The sequence below is a fragment of the Falco punctatus genome (genome assembly GCF_963210335.1).
Source record: "Falco punctatus genome assembly, chromosome: 15".
Lineage (NCBI taxonomy): Eukaryota > Metazoa > Chordata > Aves > Falconiformes > Falconidae > Falco > Falco punctatus.
This window is the reverse complement of record NC_137595.1, coordinates 753,439-774,899: the sequence shown is the minus strand read 5'-3', so window position 1 is coordinate 774,899 and position 21,461 is coordinate 753,439. Positions and strand designations below refer to the sequence as shown.

Genomic DNA, 21,461 nt, shown 5'->3' with positions numbered 1-21,461 from the left:
TCCCACTGAAACCTAGGAAATACTCATGTGTTTAATGTTAAGTATTCACTTAAGTGCTTTGCTGGATCAGTACCAAAATGATTATTTACAAACTGCTGTCAAATACATCAGACATCAAGAAAATACTTTTCCTGATAAAATCCTTTGGCTCAGAATATCCTATGTGACTGCTTAGAATTGCAGCAAATAATTTTTTTTTCAGATAGATAGAAGACATTATATTGAAATTTCCTCTCTAGACTTGGGATTAACAACTGTTCCTTTGTTCTGTTTCCTGAGAAAGATTCAACACCAAGTGATCTTTAAGAGCACAAATCTACAGCCATTGAGAGCTCAAATGTTATCGTAGTCCTGTGGAGCCTGCCAGGAGAATCAAACATTTTTTGCCATTAATCTCTAGTAAAATAAGGCTGACAGCCCACAGTTCAACAGTTTTGCTTCCACTCATTTGAGGCAAATTGCAGGCATAACCCATTAGGCAGTTGCTTACAGTATTATCTGGATTTACAACTTCTTTTGTGCTATCCCAGCTATGAGGTTATTAATCTATTTGTGATATAGCTGCAGAAGACCTGCCTTACTAATGTACCATAAACGTTGAAATAATAAAGTCCTTTCCAACCTCAGTAGCCCGTACGGGAAAATTAAGAATCACTCTGGGAGTGCATTTAAAATAATTTAAAATATTAAAAAATAATCAAAAGCACAAGTGGTATCCCACTCTCCGCCTGGGACAGAGGCAGCTCCGTTAGCCCAAGGCACATCCAGCCTTGGTGTGAGTGCTTGTGCGTGGGGGTATTTGATCTCCTTACCGTTCCTGCCTAATTGTGACAGGGAAGCAAGGATTCAGCAGCAATGAAGACCATGTAATTTGGGGGAAAGAAACATGCGAGTAGGTGAGAGAGGTCTTACTTGAATCTCTCCTGGATGCTGCCACTGAGGGCACCATGATGTGAGCCGATGGGTTGTTAGGCTCCAGCGAGCTGGTACAGCAGACAGCCCCGCAGACCTCCCACCGTCAGTACCTACAGATGGTAACAAGGCAGAAGGCTGTAGGAAACCAGGCATCATTACTTCAACCACCCACCACTTTTCCTCATTTTTTGACCGAGTCTGTTATTCTTAGATTGCCTAGTGCTATACAGAAGTAGCACGTTTCATAAAATTTTAAATATTTTGGCCGTTTGTGTCAGTCCTGGAGTGCTAACTTTGCCTTGTCTTGTCAGACAGACTTCTGAGTTCACATGGGTGGCTTAAGAGGCTTTAAAAATTGTCTTTGCAGACATGGGTAAGAATGTCTTCCATCTCTTGTTGCTCAGTATGTTGTATCCTTCTGATCTGGGATCATAGTTTGCTTAACTCTCCCCTGTACCTCTCCTTGATGTCCAATGCTCACGCCGCTTTTACCCAAGAAAGCCCAAACCTCACATGCTCCTGGGAGAGGAATTGCCTGGCTCCTTGTCACTGCCTTCAGTGCATTTTGATCAAGCTTATGGCACAGATTACTGAGAGAATCCTGCTCTATTCATGTTACCCTCCATGCCTTGTCCTAGCGAGGGGGGGAACTGATTGAACATCATTAGCTCTCAAGATGAAAGCATTTAGGAAAAGATGAGTTTGATTGATTCCTGGCATATGGCAGGATCCACCGGGCAGTGCCTGCCCAGGAGTGGCATCAGGCCAGCATCCTCCTGCACAGAAAGTGGCAGACCTGCACGGTGGCTTTCAAATGCCTTTGCTCACACATTTTGAAACAAATCTTGCTTTAAATACAGGGCTAAGCAGATGTCTTAAGTAATATTTCTGAAACACTTACAATCACCTGGAATATTGTTCCTCTTTTTGCCCAAATTCATCCCTGTCACCTCCAAAGAATCAGTGATGTACTTTCCTTCTCTTACAAATTGGAGACAGATTTTCTGAACAGCCTGGCCTGTTCACGCACCTTAATGAAATAACTGAAGTGCCTGGTCCTTTTGACTACAGACAATCATTGAAGTGCTGAGAACGTTAAGAAACTTCATTCCTAATGAAACACACATTTGTACCATTTATCATGTTTTACATAATTTTATTTTGGACAGAGTTTGAAGTTCCTCTGGAGCTGGGGAGCTAATACATGGGCTTGTGACTTCTAAGTTCCTGTTTGAAATATGGTCCAAGGCAGCAATATTGACAGCAGATCCATTTTCCCAGGGTACAGCTGGGAGAAGCCTGGAATAAAGCCACTTCCATTGCCAGACAGGGATGACCACCTAAGGTGAGATACCAGAGGCTGACAGAGATTCATTGGCTCCACTGAGGTCCATGGGCACTTTGCTGCTGCCTTCAGTAGGCCAGGACTTCACCCAGGCTTAAAAACACAGCTGATGTGTGCTTGTTGCTGCTTGTTGGAATACTCCAAGGATCTCAAGGAAGCATCAGAACATCTTGTTTTATCTGAAGTTTCTAACGTTACTGGTCTTTGTCCCATCTTGGTGGGCACAACTCTTACGCAGTGCGTGTTGGAGGTCGGTTTAAGCTCTTATTTCCAACACTGGTATTTAAAGACCCTGTAACGTATCTAAATAATATCATTGAAGAAAGATGTGTCATGGCTCAGCTGAGAGTGTGATTGAGGGGGTTAGGTTATGCTGACTGTAGTAGGAACTGCTGGGGGTAGGAAACTGCCCACTGGAAACTTCAGTAAAATGACACATCTATATCATGTTATTACAGTAGAGGTCACAAAAACTCTGATGTGATGTCCTAAAGGTGTAAGACTTTGCACAATTTCTTGTTAAGCATATTTTCACTGTTAATTGGACACTGAGTCCATTCTTTCATCAGGTAAATATATTGTGTGACTGAAGAAGTAGTGTTCATGTCCTAGATCTTCATCAAACTTGAGGCAGTGTGGTACACTTACCACTGCACTAACATATTTTGCCTTTCCTGAAACTCTTGAATAGCAGCCCACACAGACCAGAGCACAGGCAGCAAAACCCGGTTCAGAAGGGAGCTAACCACTGCTCCAGGGGGCTGGAATGTTTCTAAGGAGGAGCATCGACTAAGGACTATACAGATCCACTACCACAGAGCTTGCTGATAACACAACCTTTAGCCAGCAAGAGACTGTAAACTTCCCAAACGCCCTGACAGTGTATTTAAGCTGCATATGAGGAGAACTTATTTGTCAGATTTTTTCCCTTTAGTCCCCTTATCCAGCCTTTTTGCTGAAAAAACTTTGCCCAGGGAATTTGCCCAGCCATCAGTAAGCCAGCGAGCAAATGCAAACTGCCCAGTTGTTTAATCTCCCTGTGCACACTGCACCAAGATAACACTGGCATGGGAATGATGCAGGTTAAGTCATTCCTCTCCAGTCCTGAGTTCTCCCTACAGTCTCCCTGTCTACTGTCTTGTCGGAGCTCCTTGACTGCCTGACCTGAGCAGAGAGCTCTCCCTGCAGAGCATTGCTTGGGCCCTTTGTCCCTTGCAGAACAAGGCAAGCTTCTGAAGTGGGCAGCTTGCGTGAGGTGAGGTGGATCAGATGTGTCCTTGGGCTTGCCTCTGGTCAGGCACGCCCAGGCCTGCCTGGTCCATACTGCTTATGTGCGCTTTCTGAGGAAATGCCCTGACTCTCTGGAATAAGGAAGAAGCATGCCTGTGTAATCAATTAAAAGGAAAACTAGAACAGTGCCTCCTCCCCAAGGGAGACAGTAGAGATTACAAGTATTTGGCAAGGGAAGCTTCACTTAGATGACGTGGGAAAGCAAGCCATAAATAGCAAAATGGTTGTAATACACAGGTGTGGAGGGTTGTCTACCCCCCCTTCCCTTTTGTTTTTAACAACTACTAAGCACAATGATGGGAAAAATGCCAGGTAGCCTGCAGAATTGCTATTTACACATGGCACTGACACATCTGGGCAACAGCTACGTCAGCTGCTTCTCACCCCACCTATTCTGAAAGGACGTCCTACTGAGGGTGACGTGACAGCAAAGCCCACCACAGCTGGTCCAAAATCAATTTCTTTGGGTAGAAAGTTAAAATGATGGTGGTGGTTGATTAACTCCACATGTGATAATGAGTTTGTGTAGGGTATCTGTTCACCAGCAACAGTACCTACAGTCATCTCTCTGCACTGGCCAGGACTGAATGGTCAGCATTCCAGTGGATGCCTCAGGATTAAACAGCAGTTCTGACAGAAAAAAAGTGCTTTGTGCTCGTATGCAAAAGGGAACTGTCCCTGGATCATCCACAGCACCAATGCTGTAGCAATCACTTGCTGTAGGTAACCACCTCCTTGAAGTTCCTATTGGTCTCAAGTCTTAATTTTTAAAATTTTCTATAGCATAAGAAATACCAGACATGCAGTAGGGTAACGTGCTTCTCATGGATTGAGGGTCCATATCTTAAAGATTGTAACAGAATACTTCTTGTCCTGCAATAGCAAATTGTGCAATCTACAACACAGGTACCCTGAGGTGATACTGCATAGAAAGAATGAAGAAATTTAAGGACAGCAATGATCAGTGAGTTTAGGTGCAGGTATGAATAGATTGCCACAAAAAGTTGTAATAGATTTCATCCTGCTTATAGTAATATACTTTTAACTTAAAATCACTATATGGGTAGTATAGTGTCTCCAGTGAATCAAAATAAAGTATTTTTTTGGTACAGGAATCTGACGTGACTAGGACAGATGTAGCATGATATCTTACCATTAAAAAAGGTGAGAATAGTTTAAAGAAAACTCTGAGAGGTCTATGTTCACCAAGTGTTCTTCTGCAGCCCAGAAGTAACCTGCTGGTGAAACAGGTTTTCAGGGATTTGCTTCCTGCTATCCTTCAATTAGTACTGAAAAGTTTGAGCTCATAGTACAAAAAAATGCATGTGACATTATTACAGGGCAGTAAATCTTGGCATAAGGAGGCAATAGAGACTCCTAGCCTTTCTGCACCCTGAGCAGTACTTCTGGAATAGTGCTCCCATGGGGAGCAATGTGTTGTGTTTATATCTCAGGCTTTATCTTTGCCACTTCAGTTTCAGCCTTAACAGCACACATAGGAGCACATGCAGATACACACACATGCACACACGCGCACACTTAAGTTCTTTCAGCCCACGTGAATGACAAGAGCCCAGAAAATGAAGGAGGTGTATGCAGGCATATGCATTAGGAGACAGCTGGATCAGAGGAACCATTTTGTTTCCAGGTTTCTGTTTATCAGTAAATCTCACACTGTCTGTACAGAATATGACTAAATCTGGGGACTCAGCAGCACTTTCTATCTCTTGGGTCTAGTTGTCCAGCTTATTAACATCTTAAGCCCACAGCAGAACAAGGCTGTGCATGCAGTACCCCACTGCCAGCATCCTTTTGCCCTGGAAAGGAAACTTGAGTGCAGGAGCCAGACGGGAGCCCTGTCACATTTCAGGCAGGTTCCTGCTCTGAACAATAAGAAAACAGCAATGCAAGACACTGTAGGGCACACCCGCCTTGTAGTGCACAGAGCAATGGGTGTAGCAGAGCACACTTACATTTTACTCTGCAGGTAATATTTGCTCTGATGCTTGGTTGAGAAATCTCTTACTAGACTTTAAAATGTTGGGAATCTCAGGAAAGGCTTTAACAGTAAAAAGAAACCTTCTGAAGTTCAAGTCTTCAGTGCTAGGTTTGCATTTGAATGGTGACAGTCTTGTCCCATACTGGGAATGGAGGTAAGGAAAGCTATTAATCGTTACAGCCCTTCTCTCACCCTTTGATGGACTGAACAGAGAACAGAAATGCTACCAAGCCGAGTGTCAGTCTATCCCTTGCTCAACCAATAACTGACTTCTACTGACTTTAAAATTTTATTTACTTGTATCTGGAACCATATTGTCCAAAGCCACCTTTTTAGAGTTGATGATTACTGTTCATCATGTGATGTTCCGAATACTTTCATAAATTGCTGTTGAAAGTTCATTTGGGGAGTCTTTTTGTGCTTGTAAATTACTGGCAGATGTCTCATTTTTTTGAAACATCAAGAAACTGGCAGGTTTATTAATTAAAAAAAAAAAAAAAGAACGTTTTTGTTGTTGTTACTGTAGCTCCCTATTAAACAAGAAAAGTCTTCAGTACTTGCATGTATTTGTATTCTGTTGTTTTTCAGGTCTGCTCCTGAGGAATCTGTGCCTTTGGATATCAAGCCCTATTTTGAAAGCAGAGACTAGAAATGCCATCTCTGTCCAGTCATGTTTAAAAATTCTTACCTACCCTCACTGCAGACCTCGCTAGCCTAGTGTCCACCTCTCTCCAGAAAGCCTTGCTCATTATCAGAATCATTCTGTAATTGCCACCCTTGGGACCGGTTTGCAATCCTCCTCCCCTGTAGCTGCAGCAAGCCGCTGTCTTTCCACTGACCGGAGGGCAGCCTGATGGTATTGTTTCTTGTTCCTTTGTATCTGGAAGCCAAGCAGCAGATTCCATTCCTGGTGTCTGGTCTCCTTCCTCTGAGCCTGGGACCATGCTGGCCATAGCTGGCTGGAAGTGATGGTGATGGGTAAGCCATGCCTTCATAGCTTGGTTAGTTCCTGCAGAGCTACGCTTTGCTCATTTTGATGAATTTTTTTTCATGTTTTTTATTCCATCTAGACACAGGTGTAACCCTTTAAAAATAAACTGATGCGGTGTTGTGTTCTAACCTACACAGAGTCAGCATGAACTACTAACTTCGTGGTCTTGTTTGTGCCAAACAGGCAACTGACACTGAGCCACAGAGAATGTAAAACTGTTGGTTTATGATTTTCCTTGCAGCAATTCAGCCTAGGCATATAAGAAAGCTGGTCCAGCATTATCAACACACACTTGACATTTCTTTCCAGCTAGTACACTCTGTGATCCCTTGAAGCACATACTCTGCAGTGTCCATCAGTTTTGCTGAAAGCAGAGGCTTTTGGATGTGTTACAAATGTGGAACCAGCTATGTGGATTTAGAAGAGCTGGAGGATGAATGCTGTGCTTGTAAACCTGCAGCGGAATGCTAGGCAAAATGTCTATGTTGGAGAAAACACAGCTTAAAAGGAAAACAGAATTCCTTTGCATCAGAGTCTCTGTCAGTTGTATGACAACCTTGTTTATACTGTTTTCTGGGAAGCCAAGAGTTTCAACCAATTATTTAGAGCTTCCTTCCTCTTTACTAGTGCTGCTCACATCATCTCATCATCTGTTTTTCTGCTCTATTAGAGCAGTTTGTTGTTAACAAGATAAAATGCAGACAAACAAAATGAGTGGTCCATTTCAAATTGATTGCCACTATTCTGGTCCTGCCTCACAACTATCTTTGAGTACCTTCAATCTGCACTGTCTGCTGAACATGGCCTGAACTGAGTTGGTCGTCACATTGTAGCAAAAAAACCCCAAAACCAACCCAAACTGTTTTCAGTCTTTTCAGCCTGGGTGAAACAATTTCAGAGGAAATGCAAGAAGTTAATGCCCCAAAGACCACAGTAAAGCCAAGCAGGTGATGATGTCCATGACTTTACCACAGGAAAAGGGAAAGGCAAATGGTTGTACAGTCTCTGGCAGCCAAGGAACTTAAAAATAAACAATCAGGCTGCTCTCCCTGTTTTTCTTTTAGCGGTGGTTAGTCCTTCCTTTCCATTTTTTGATCTTCCTAGAGCACTGCAACCCCTCAATGGCCTCAATGCCTTCAGGGAATTGTGCTTTTATAAGACAAGACAGTGCTGCATAGTTATCCCACTGCAAGCAGTCCAGCTGCTGTCCTTGTACTCTGCACTGTGCTCATGTGTCAGATGCTTCTGTCTCACAGGCACAGGAGTGTAAGCACCCTGCTGTGTATCCAGCGGAGCTCATAAGATTCTCCAGCCCTAAAACTTAGTTGTCATAAAACTGGACTCAAGTGCAATGGGAAAACTGATCGGAACAAACAAGAATGAGGGTGGTTCATGTATAAATAATCCTGTTAGACCTGAAACACAAACACATCCAGTATTAGGTCAATGAGCCGCACGACAAACAAGAAGGAAATTTGAATTGGCTGGTTTTACTCTCCAGTGTAACCGATAGGCAAGAGACAACAAGGGCCAGGAAAGGATGTCTGAGAATGAGATTTCTGCATGTCTTTGAGCTTCCACAATCTTCTGAGCTCTGAGATTTGTTTAAAGTCCAAACCATCTGTACTTTTTGGTGCCAGGCCTGAAGAATCAGAGACCTGATTCAAAGAAGGAGGAATCAGAGTGTGTAATAGTGCTGCAGAAAAGACTGACATTTTCTCCATGATCTTTTTGGGAAAAAGATTTAAGAGCTCAGAAAAACAATGATCTGAAAGGAATCTGTTGCTTTCACAAGTGCAAGAGCAAATATTTAAAATCCCACTGAAAAATCCCAGTGGGTTTCAAAGGTACTGAGTGGGCCAGTGTAGTATTTCCAATTCCTTTTTTTCTCTGCAAAGAAAGCCTCTTTTCAACAAACTATCCAGACCACAGTAATAACAATGCAAATCTGCATGAGCTGACTATTGGGTAACATGTGACATGTTGCCTCTGTGCTGTCTTACCTATCTGTCTATCTGCAAGAAGGTGCCAGGTCCTGCGTCGTGTTTACTGACTGGTCGCTGCCTTCATTGTGTTGACTAATTTGGCAAAGTGCAATACAATTCCTTACCCAGCTCTGTCTTCTTCTCAGCCACGCAAGAACGTTTTGCATGCCATCAGTTTCAGGAAATGCTTCCAGCCATTTTTAAGGGTGGGACCTTATTGATTTTGGATGAAATTGCAAATTTAGTGAGGAAAATAGAGGACCAAAAGCAGCAGAGACTACAATGTAATAGTATATAAAATAAATAAATGTTGAGGAAGGAATCAGAAACAGCAACAGAGAAAAGAGACCTGCCATGGCAGTTCTGCCCTTCCTTAATAATGGTTAGGGTGTTACTATCTTGAAAAATCTGTCTTTTCAAGTAGAAAGAAAATTCCTTTTCCTCTGTGTAAGGCTACTGGCAAAAAGGACAGAATTCCCTCTATAAAGTTCCCCAGTCCCTCTAAGCAGGCCAGCCCCTCTGCCTCTGTCAACAACTCTTCTTCCCCTGGAACCAAATTCTGGCAACAGGCAAGCTGGAAGACATGAGCACTTTCTATGGCAAAGCACCATGTCCTGGCCAACTTCCACTTGCTCTGTAAAACAGGAGGATCCAAGGATGTGCTTGAATTCTCCCTAAAACCAGAGTCACTCTTGCATTTATGTCCATGACCTTGAGAATCTAATTTAACAGCTTTCTGTTTTGAGCTCGGATATTTTGCACACTTCAGTGCCACACTGACCAGACAACCCAGCATGGTGCTAACTGCCCATGCCGTACCGAGCTGCTTGACTACCTCCTTGTTTGCCAAAAACTCCTTGACTTTCTTTACAGCTGCAAAAGGTCCTGGCAGTGCTGCTGGTACGTGCTTCTTGCAAAGCAGGTGAGGGAACAAAAAAAGGGCAAAAAATTTGGTCTCTGTGACTGCTTTTTACATTTGTGGCTCATTTGGAAAGTACGTTCCTAATGGCTTGTTGCCTTTGATTCCTGTCACTAGATCTACTTCAAATGTTGTGGTGGCTAATACAGCTTTTACCCTCACTGGAAGAATGAGGAAACATAATAATTATAAATTAACTCAAAAATATAAAACCCTTTAGACAGGCTGCCAGCCAACAGGAAGGTAGACAGGCAGCTTGTAGGTGCAGACAGGTAAACAGATAAACAGAGAGATATGATTTTAGCATCTAGGGTCTTCCCACCCTTTTCTGTAAAGCACCCCGAGACATGGATAGAAAATCACTAGTGTAAAGATTATTTCTATTTCAGCAGATGGGTCCTGAGTCTGCAGCTAGACATGCTGCAGAGGAGGTTTCTCCATTTATCCAAATTTCTAGCCACTGAGCTAATGTAACGTGTATTTAGGCATCTGATGTTAGACACGTAATGTATTGGAAATAATGGCCTTGAGACTTCAGAACTACACTGTTCTAAAGACAGTTTCTTGTGAAACAAACAAGTTAAAAAACTTTAACTTTTGCAGAATTTAAATTAAATGTATCTTGAAGTATCATTTTACTTTCAGTCTAATGAAGTTACTGGGTTATAGCTGATGGAAGAATTTATTGTACTCTGATTTTCTTAATTTTTAAGAAGAAATAAAGGCAGGTTAGAAATCGGGTTTGCCTTCAGTTAAATCCATTCCTTTAGAGTAAGTTCTTCTGCCTGACAGTATAAAGACTATAAAGATGATTTTGCATCAATGTTTTTTAAAGATACATTATGAACACCTGAAATACAAGTCTAGCTCAGAAAATAATAGTTCTTTTAGGATGAATACATAGGAAGACTTTTAATTCCATCATAAAGTGCCAGCCTGCGTAGGCTGGTGACAACAGGGAACAAGCAGGCAACACTGGGCTGTGATTGTGGTGGCTGCTAGAACTTGTCCAGAATCTGGTCGTGCCTCCTCTACAGCCAGCCAGCCCCAGCTCTGCCCGCGCGAGGGAGCTGGCCATGCCCAACGCAGGACCCACCTGCTGTCTCAGAGTCACTCTGAAAATGATTATGTGATTAATCAGATTAATATGCTGAAAATGGCATATTAATACCTAACACATTATGCCTTAATCTTCATTTTAATTCAGCCTCGTGCTGAGGTCTTACACCCAGAATTTGCATGTGTTTTGAAGTCTCAGTTTTGTTCACTACCACTTTATATTTTTGTTTATACTTTTACACATCCCATCATTTTTGTTTCTGCTGCTGATGTGGCTGGAGAACATTACATAGTGTTCCTTGTTAGTCCGTCTCGCAGTCACAATATGCAGGAGCAGTTCAACAGTCAGTGTGCAGCCATAGTGAAGAAATAAGGGGGGAAATCGCCTGATGTAGGCAGGAAAGGGAAAAGAATAGGACTTTTCCATTTCCCCCACCCTCTGATCTCAGTTGAGGATCAAGTACACGGCATAGGCCTGAGAGGATCTGAGCACTTCTTCTTTCAGAAAAATGCAGGAAGGATTTGCATAAGCTAGCTGAGGAGTGCCTTGCTCTACTGGGCAATTTGTGGGGAGAGTTCAAGCAGCTAAAAAAGATGACCAGTTTGCTAATGGTAATTCAGAAAAAGCCAGCTTATATAATGCAACAAGGCAGGATTTCTAATGTCTTGAAAGATCAGTTTAGACCATAGTTAAAAGCAGGAAATTTCTCTGACCTTGCTCCTCTCACAGAAAAGCTCACCATGGAGTTTACAACTGGCATGATCCATTCATGCCCACATCAACAACTGTCAGGAGACTTTAACCCCTTCCTGTTCCCAGTGCATCAAGGAAAAGGCTGCAGGTATGCAGCAATGCTGGGTACGGACTATTCCTGCCTGAGAAGATGGGTGTTCTCCCCGAGTATCACAGGCAGTTTTTCAACTTAGTATGACATGTCCTTGTTTTTCCATGTTCTGGAGTGGGCATCTCTTATTTGCACTATGAGCCAGTATAATTACCCTCCCTGTAAACAAAGAGTTTAATACACGGAGGGGAATTTACTTAACTTGGGCCATGGCAGATTTATAGTTTTTAAATGGAATGCCAGAAGGTTGTTGGCACTTACAGAATCCTGGTTTGTTATTTCATAATCACATATTTATGGTTCCCACAGCATATTGGTTTTGTCTTGCCGTTCATTTATTGCAGGTCTATTAAGCTGTCACTGCTTAGCTTTGAGGCACTGTACTGTAATTCTATCCATCACTGTGGTTGTACTTTTATTCTTCTGGGACTCTTTTGATGGAGATCAATATCAGTGCCTTGGAGAATATATAAGGAGCATGTTCTGCCCTATGAAGCAGGCACAGAAAAAGCAAAGATTGTGAACGAGCTATTGTCTGGGGAACACGCTCTTTACAAGAAAGATCAATTACCACCAGCCCAGCTGTTGGCTCTTTTGAGTGTACTTGCTGATGAACAGGATCCCATGTATCTAGACCCTCCTGCACAGTTACTTACTATTCCTGTTGGCAATTTTAGCAGAGAAACCAGGATTAAAGCAGGTCATTGACATTTAGCTCCCCTGGAAAAATAAAATCACTCGGAAACCTTTGTGTGTTCCCTGCCTAGGCCAGGATTTTGCAGCTTGTTCTTGTCCTTGACTTTTTCTCCTCCTAATGAACACTCACATTCTTCGCTCGGTTCCAGAAAAGTAGCTGCCTGGTCATTCCTGTGAAGATGAAGGTAAACCAAAGTCCCATGCTGGGCTGCTTGCTGCATGTGAAAACACCTCCTTGAGAGTGGAGCAAAATGCTTTGCTTAATAAAAGGTTATGTGTGTGTAATGATGACACAGAAAGACCTGAACCCAGGAGTACCTCCAGTGGCAGCTCTCAGCATGGGCAGAGGTGAGGTGTCCACAGCACTGTCTCCTGATGGGAATACAGATGAGGACACTGGGAACAACCACATGAGCCCATGCCCAGCTATATGCCCTGCCTGTCCTTATGCTGGGCCAGCCTCACAGCACCGCCCTCACAGCCGCAGCCAGCGCTCCCTGCCGTGGCTGTGGGAAGTGGGCTAGCTGAGCTCCTGAACAGCTAAGAGTATTTTTTGGAAGATTAGGTACCAAGTTTGACTCTGGCAATGTGAGGCTTCTCTGAAGGAGGTTATGAGACATAGCTTGCTTTAAGGGGGCTGATTCACACAAACTCTTACAGTAAATGACCCCCTATCTAAGCCGTTACCTTACATCACACCCTGAAGAAGCACATGACAATTCAAGGCAGCCCAAGTCAGCATGAGGATTTCTGAGCACTTATAGGAGTTGACCTCTAAGTACAGAGTGATGTTCAGCCGTAGTTATAACCAAGCTGTACTTGGCTCTAATATGATCCCTTTGCTACAGAACGGAGCACCGTGCCTGCGGTCCCACTCCAGCTCCGGCCAGCAGTAGGACCTGAAGTCAGTGTATGGCTGGGGCTCAGCAAATCCTGCATTTCTGCCTCAGCCACGGCTTTTGAAGTCAAGGATGCATCTTTGAGCTCAGGCTAAACTGGATACATAACTTTTTTGAAGGAAAGTTAGAGCCCTACTGTGCTAGCCAAAAGTTAGGGAATTAGGTGAAATGAGATGAATTTGTAAACAGATGGTATTTTAAGGGGCCTTAAAGAGGTGGCCTTATCTCAAAGGCAATTCTCACTCAGGAACTATCTCAAATTCAGGCAGTCAATGTGCAGCTGCTCCGCAGTGAGGACAGTGCTCAGGGTGGACCTCGGCAGTAAGCTGCAGTACCCACAGTTGGCCATGTAGGAAAGCCCTCCATTGCACTGGGGCTGCAGTTGTCTGACATTGATGCTCCAGCACATTTTATCAGCCTTAAATTAATTAAAAACACAACCAAAGAATTTATCCTTCCAATAGAGTTTTCATCTTTACTTCTCTTTTTCTTTAGTAGTAAGAGATTCAGCTGATGAAAATCCTTGTCCAAATTTCAAATTATTTCAGAAACTTTTCAGACACTATCTTGTCCTGTGTAGCAGTTGAAGTTTTGCAGATGACTCATTCTCACTCAGCAAATAATCTGGAGAGTGCTGTGTTGTTTTTCTTTTTAATACCTCCATCTGTTATCAAGAAACAATTTTGAAATTAATGAATAATCTAGAACTCTACAGCTTTTCAGTCAAGATTAAAAAGAAAACATACCAAAAGAAACCTCAAAATTCCACTTTTGTTTTGTACCCAAAATATATTAAAAAAGCAAAGAACTTCATTATGGTTGGAATTCAGCAACCAACTTGCAGACGTACATGTTCACAAGGAACATCAGACATTTTTGAGCCTGTTTGTGATCTGATGTGAGCAACTCATAGAAGCCCCATTCTGAGTGAATCTATGTCAGTATTGCACTGTAACTGTTGCAAAGTAAAATAACAAAAGGCATATATTGAAACTTGGGAAGTCATTTGGACTGCTTGAAGAAATGAGAATGGACCAAAATAGCAGCAAACAGAGCAGGAGAAATCTAGGTTTTATTCGGTTGTTACTTAAGAGCATTCCTAAACAGCAGTGGAACTGGGGCCAGAATTCAGGGCCCCACATATTCAGCTATCTTCCTGTCCTGGAGACTATCAACACATTTTGTTTCCTCTGCAAATCTTGCATTTATTTCTAGGAAAAGAAGAATCATCTGGGATGGTAGAAGCCATTCCTTTCTGCACACAACCAGCAAGGTTAGTCTATAAGCATGGTGGATGTCATCCTCTCTCAGAGGTTTGGATGCCCCCACGTTGGGAAGTAACTATATATAGAAAAATACTAATAGTAATAAAACTAGTAAGAGTGGAATAAGGCAAGTGTAATAGCTGCCCTGCCTGGAACAAGCAAGTATTATCACTAAGACGACATGTTAGCCAGCAGAACGAATGCCACTGTCAGCACTTGAAAAATGGACACAGGTGCTATCTGATTTGTTCTTCAGTGCTTAAGCTTCTTGGGCTGGGTCAGTTTGTCTTGCCCAGAACCAGACTCACACATGTCCAAAGGAACTTTCAGGTCAAACAAGGCATCTTCCTAGCTAGAGGAATGCTGAGAGAGGAGAACTTTTCTTCCCATAGAGAGGAGAACTTTTCTTCCCATCAGACTGCAGTATCTGCATTAAGCATCTAATGCCTGCCAGCATTTTGATTGGGATTGAAGTGAGCAACTGACGTCCACAGACGTAGTCAGAGGAAGAGCTACGAGAGAACTCAGGCATGCTCAGCTTCCCAAATGCTGCTACATAAGGTAGACTTCATAACTTGCTATATGTGATGAGTTACTTTGGGCTTTTTAGTTGTCAGCCAGCAGACAGCATGAAGATCAGCTCCTACTGTTCCAGCTCCTTTCTCTGTCTGGCTTCTGTTTTCTTTCTGGTGTAAGTACAAGAACTGGTCTGTGTGTATATGTGTAAAAGATAAAAATCCATTCCGATACTTTAAAAATGTTTAAAACTATTTCTTTGTGCTTAAAAATGAATAGATGCATTTGAAATTCTGTTCAAGAATCCAAATAAATAGAGAAAAAAGTGAATAGTGTTTCTATGAAGGGAGTGTAATGAATAACTGAGAGTGTTTAGCAATTACTGATAGGAATTTTCAGTATTTTGAGGTTTTATCCACTCTGCAAGTTTCTCTGTGAGGCCTGGACTTTCTAGAGAGACTTTTCGGGACCAGTAAATCAGCATTACTGGTGCTGCACACTGTCCCAGGCCCTTACCATACAGAGACTGGGATCTTCTCCCTCATCGATGGACAGGAAGTTTCTCCCAGGTGTTTCTAGCATCAAGGTGAAGCTTTTCTGACTAAATGCTGGGTCAGTTCTGGCCTTTCAGGCAGGCTTGCCCTCAACCCAGCCCTTCCTTCAGTGCCTAGGTCAGCTCTAGTCTGTCAGCATGTGCTGGGCTGGCTGCAGTTCTTCTGGCAGGTGGTTAGTCCTGTCCAGCCTCATTACAAGCAGAAGGGGCTTCAGCTCCTTTCCAGCCCCAAACACTGCCGCTCTTGCCTTGGCCTTTTGCAAAAGCAGCCCTTCACCAAACCCAAAGGGTACCCCTGGGAGTGCTCCCATAACCCCTTCTAACCTCTGCTTACTTTTTAGTCAGCTAAAAAAGTCTGAGTTTGCAAAACCACTCTTGAGGTCTTTCCTGGTTTTGTGTTGGCTAAGATGATGTGATTTGTTACTGCAACCAGCTCACAGGTTCCTCTAGTACTGTTACCCAAACAGCTCGTTCCTATGAACATCAGTCCTCACATATCACAGGTACATGCCCAGTATGACCCAGTAATCACTGAAGAACAGATATAAGAAAAGCACTGGGGATACAGTTAGTGCTTCTCATTAGCAAGGAATGTTCTCCAAAACATCTTGCCCAGATACTGGGGGTTCCTTCTTTCCTTCCACACTACTCGCAGGCTTATAACTGTGCAGGCTTTTTGTGCCATTTCCATCTGCATGGAATTTGCTGGAGTTTTATCTGCTAAGAAATTTAGTAGGAATAATTTTTGCATAATTAACACCAAACATAGTTCTAGATTTAGAAGAACACAAGCAATTTTGAGGCTCAGTAATCATGGTGCATTTGGAAACAGGACACACCGAAGTTTATGTTGTTACAACAGAGAATTGATAACCCAACACGATGCAGGCAGTGAGTACTTCTGCATGAGACAGCACCTACAGCTGTGATTCTTACAGCGCCTTCCACTGCACACAAGCCTGTTCGGGTAAAGCAATATCTAATGTCTGAATGCAAGCGCTTTTTTTCCATTTACATGGTCATCCCAGAAGCCCTTCAGGACTTTCTAATATAAATATTACTTATATGGCACAAGCTTAAGTTTTATTTGAAATTTAAACTCCTTTGAAAACATCACAGAAAGTAGAAACCAGTTGTGCAGAGTTGCAAGTAACACAAAGAACCCTTCAGGGAAAAAACTCTGTTAATCCTGGGTATCGTATGCATTTTGTTTTCCAGAGAGGTTTTGATGTTCAATTTACATTGGAAAGCAAGGAGATTTAAATAACTCGAAAAGAAGTAAAAGTAAACCAAATATTTTGTCACAGCCTTCTGCAACCTTGTCGTTGAGGCTGGCAGCTGGGTGGGACAGGGCCAGACTGATCTGTCTCAGCCTAACTAATGACACACAGATGCTTCAGAAAGGCATGTTTCCTGGCAAGCACCAGTAATGCTAGAGAGCTTAGATGTTATGAAGCATCCAGGGAAGAACAGCTGCTAGGTTGCTTGTATATAGCTGACTTCTTTTTAAATATAATGGCAAATAAAAGGTTATTTTATTTATGCTGGTAGAAAGTTCATTGGCACTACCCAGCTGGCCAGGTGAAATGGTGGCAAGAGAGGTGGAGCAGCAGAACTGCCTTCTTAATGGCTTACCTGCTAACGCCCACACCAGACCTAACGGGACCATTGGTAATGAGGCAACCGAGCACTGCTGGACATTTCACCCCAGCTTCCCAACCGCAGATTCATTACCAGAGCAGTCAGGTACCAGCTCCAACACTGCTGAACATCCTCTGCCCATGACCAGGATGAATGGTCTGGAGTGACTTCTAATAGGGTTTTCCTCTGAACCAATGGCTTGGGTCGAGAAAAGCCATATAGTGCATTTCCAAACCCTCAACTATCCAGTGCGTGATCCATGTTTGGCAGAGTTGATGCATGTGCGTACGGATGGAGACAGGAGCATTTGCTTCATGACATTGTGCTGTGGTACTGCTGGAGGTGAGGAGACAAAAGGAAGGGTAACGATCTCCCTGCTAGCATCCAGATAATGCTGGGCAGGGTATAGCACAAATGTTGAGTGTCTAAGCATCTTTTCCTCAAAATTGTTTACTAGCTAAAAGACAAAGAGCTAAAGCAAAATATGCCCATGTCAGAAAATGTATGTCTTGTCAGTGAAAGGTCTGTTGAGAACAAAGATCATGGGAAAATTACAAAATACAGGGATACAGCCATGACGTGTACTTCACATTTAGAGTTTGAGAAATTCATCAGCTGTATCTCATTAGTTCTTTTCATCCCACTTCCTAGCTGGCCAGCTTCTCGCCTGTTTTTTGCTTTAGGTGTTCATTCTGTCAGCACAGAATTGAAGCAACTAGCTCCAGAACTAAGAGAGAAAAGGGGCAGGCCTTAGATCTGGTAGTTTGGACCCCCCCTTGTTTACGTAAGCCTTCACATCTGAGCCTAGGCAGAGCACAGACAGCAAGCTGGCTGGGGAGCCTGCTCTCCTGGGGAGTATTACTGAGCAACCAAGGTTCCTTCTGGGTATTTTTTTGCCATTTGCTTTTCAGTCTGTTGTGTTTTTTGTAAGTCTATTTGTGTTTCAGTCTAAAGCCCCACATAGATGTAATTCTGTTTTTGTGTTGGAGTACAAACCAAATTAATTCCATGTTTGCTTACTGCATAAATCACTAACTCGGGAAGGTCAAATGGTACTTCCTCTTCCTCTTTTTCAACCTCTTTTCCTAAGGAAATTAAATTAATCGTCATGCTGTCTGTGTGTGTATGCCCATACACATGCAGGTGTGAGGATCTTTTCACTGCCTCCAATTTTTTTGACAGAGAAGGGCTATTCCCAGGGGGGGGCCCTGAAGTTAAAACCTAACTGTGTTGTGAAAGAAGTGTATTTGTAGGGGTTGGAGAACATACTAATGACTCATTGGAGGTGAAAATCTGCAATGTGACCTCAGTCCCTTGTAGGCACTGAAGTAGTCACATAAAGGAAAGGTATTACACATCCATTCAACATGGGAAGGAAAAGCTTCAGTTAAAAGTTCACACTTTTGAAAATACCTTGTTCACTAATGCCTGGTAAGGTGCAGATCGTATCATTGCCTTAACACACTTCACTTAAGAGAGTACTAGTTCCTTCAGACTCATTTGGAGTATCGACCACATTACACACATCAAGAGGAGACTGGACATCACTACTGGTTCTGGGGGATTATTCTGCTGATTCTATATGATGTGGATGATATCTCAGGGTTATACAAATCAGGAAAACAAATGCAAACTTCATCTTTTCAATAGATGTTCCAGCAGAGCCTGTATTACAGAATTTGAATATTAGAGTGTTTTAGTTGTTTATAAATTCAACTACTTCAAGTTTTCACACCAGTCGACAGGCAGTAACACCAAATGGGACTGGTTCTCAAGTAGAGTAAGCATGAAGGAGACACCAAGGCATGTCCTTAAGTCTAGTGAGCCCTCAGTAAATAACTGACCCAGCATGTCACAAACCTCCATTTAGGAATATTTAAAAGCAAAATCATGCACATGATTACCCTAATCACTTAGTTGCAGCAAAGCTAATGGTAAAAATAGCCTTTCTACCTTGATTTTTGCATGCAGCTGAGCAAATTATGTATTTAAGGGGAGTCCCAGCTTTATGATTTCCTGTGACTGTACGACTGTAACACTGTCACTCTTATGACTGTACACTAATGTTTATGGATAGGCTGGTATGAACTTCTGTCACATATATCACATAATCACAGTAGGAAGACTGTTTCTGCAAGGGGCATTTATAAATCCCACTGACAGGCAAGGTGCAATGCAGACAGACAGACTTCACCAGGGAGACTGAAACAGGTAACAGAGCTATTCCGTCCCATTATTGAGATTCTGCTCCAGACTTATGAATCACTTGTCTACCACAAAATATCTCTCTTCAGCACATCAAAATCTTAAATAGGCAGCATTATCAGCAACATTAGTTGGCTGATCTGACCAAACATCATCTTTTTTGTCTGAGGCTTCCATTTTCCACCTCTGTGAAAGGACTGTTTCACAGCAGAGAAATGAGGGAAGATGCCTGAATTTATCTAGCTGAAAGTGCCATGAAATGGACTCTGTTCTAAATAGATGTTAACCTCTCTCAAAGTAACTGATACTTTTTATCATGCATATTTCTCGAGACCTTTCTGAACTGATGAAATATTCATCCCAAATACTCTGTGTGGGGATATGAAACCAACACCCGTGTCAGATCCTCTTTCTGTCATTCTGCACAGATTCATCAGAATTCTCAGCGCGTATTGAGTATCAGGGACACAACTCTGAATTCTGTTTCCAGTTAAAAAATGTAAGTGTTCTATTATACACAATTAACTTCATACCTCAGCTCTTCAGTTTAGTCTTGAAACCTAATTAGAAAATGTTACCAATATGTACAGAACTCGACATACTAAACCCAGGTCAATCTATTATGCACTTTTGATATAAATTCAGGAAAGGTTGTTAGTTTAACACAAACCAAAACTCCATGCCTGGTTTTGTCACTGGCCTGAGAAAATCTGTTTTCTGTTGCTCTTTTAACCTCCAGCTTGTAACTTTTCTTGTCTCTGAATGCACTCTGCAGTATAAACACTGTCCACAGGTACAGTGCCTCGAAAAGGCTGATCTGAGTTAGATCCTGGGCTCTCTTGGAATACTAACAGTTACAATATGTGTACTCAACACATATGCTAGTTGTATTGCAGTCTTCTGTCTTCCAGCATACAGTGGGGAGATGTCTAAGCTCAGGCTACTGTCCTAACTATTTCTTTTAGTAGCAAGGAGGATTTTTCACAACCGAGGCTTATATTCAAAGCAAAAAAAAAAAAAATCCTTATTGCCTGTTACACTCCTAAATTATTCAGAAGTTCCTGTTTTCCCTCTCCAAAACTGAGAGAAGAAACTAAACAAGGTAGGAATGTCAAAGGCACTTGCCCCTGAGTGCACCATCTAGCCTCCACAATTTGAGGTGCAGCATGGTCACTTTTTGTTCCTACAAGAAAATTCAGAAAGCAGAACCCCTGTCTAAATAAAGACAACCTTGGCAAAGAACATTGTTTCAGCTAGTGATTTCTGTCAAGGCAGCCTGTGGTCACAGCAAGGCCATACAGCAGGAACAGAGAGCAAAGAAGCAAAGAAAGACATTTCTGTTGAAATAAAAAAGAGAAAATGCAGCTCAATGGTGAGAACCACATGTAACTGCCATCGGGAATGCCTTGTTACTGCGTCTGAAGGAAACACTCCAGGTGTTTATTTCTAGACAGGCTCCTCTCCAGAGCAGGAGTATTCAACTGGTGGCCTTCACACCCTTTATAAATCCCTGGTACCAGCTGATGTAAACAGAAGGAAAGCCACACAAGCATTTATAGACATACTACACACATAATAGTGCTGCATATTTAATAGCGCTACATACAGCAGACTATGTACGTTACTTTTCTTATAGGATCTGAACTTCCCTTGAAAATTTTGTATGCCTTCACGAATTCGAAAGAAGTTGGATTTCAGCTTCAGGAAACTCTAGAGCACAGAGGGTGAGCACCCTGTTCCAGATAGAGATTTGCCTCAGATATGGTTTGGTATGGCAGCTTCTTCCAGTCATGATGTAAATTCTTCAGAGGATAATAAACTTTTTTTTTATAGTTAATCTTGCAAAGGATAATGAACAAAGACAGCTTGACACACAAGTCTTCTTCCTGATCCAGCCATGTGGGCTGCACATAGACTCTAGACTCATCTACTTCTCTAAGTCAGTACCTTGGAAAGCAGAACCATTACACAAAAATTTCATTGCTGCTTAATGCAGTCTCTAGATCAATATAGTCCTTAGATCAAATATAACGGCAGTCAACTGTAAGTTCTGTCCATGAAACTTATCATAGTTCCTTCTGAACATGGGATTGGCAGGGAAGGCAGGGAAACATTCTTCTGAGATATCCTCTGCAGAAACTGGAAATAAAAGAGCTAATAGCTGAGCACTGCTTTTGCACTTCAGCAAGGGTTGACAGTGACAGGGGTAGACAGAAAAGTTTATCATACTGATATTTGAATGTTCTTTCTTCTCCTGAAACACGGTTTTTCCTACCTACACAAAGGGAAGAAGAGTGTAAGTGTGGTGAGAGGAGACAGGGGTCTCACCCAGGCCGCA

At 42.4% G+C, this 21,461-nt stretch overlaps 1 protein-coding gene across 2 annotated transcripts in view; it reads right to left on the bottom strand.

Annotated features, from left to right (window-relative positions):
• AR (androgen receptor) overlaps positions 1–21,461 on the bottom strand; it is a 104,937-nt gene that overhangs the window by 71,151 nt on the left and 12,325 nt on the right. The window contains exon 1 of one of the 2 annotated variants that reach the window (XM_080366243.1): positions 913–21,461. This exon is cut by the window's right edge and continues 12,325 nt beyond it. The gene's annotated coding sequence lies outside the window, so the exon portion shown is untranslated. The remainder of the gene's footprint in view (positions 1–912) is intronic. The other variant, XM_080366244.1, reaches the window with a different exon arrangement.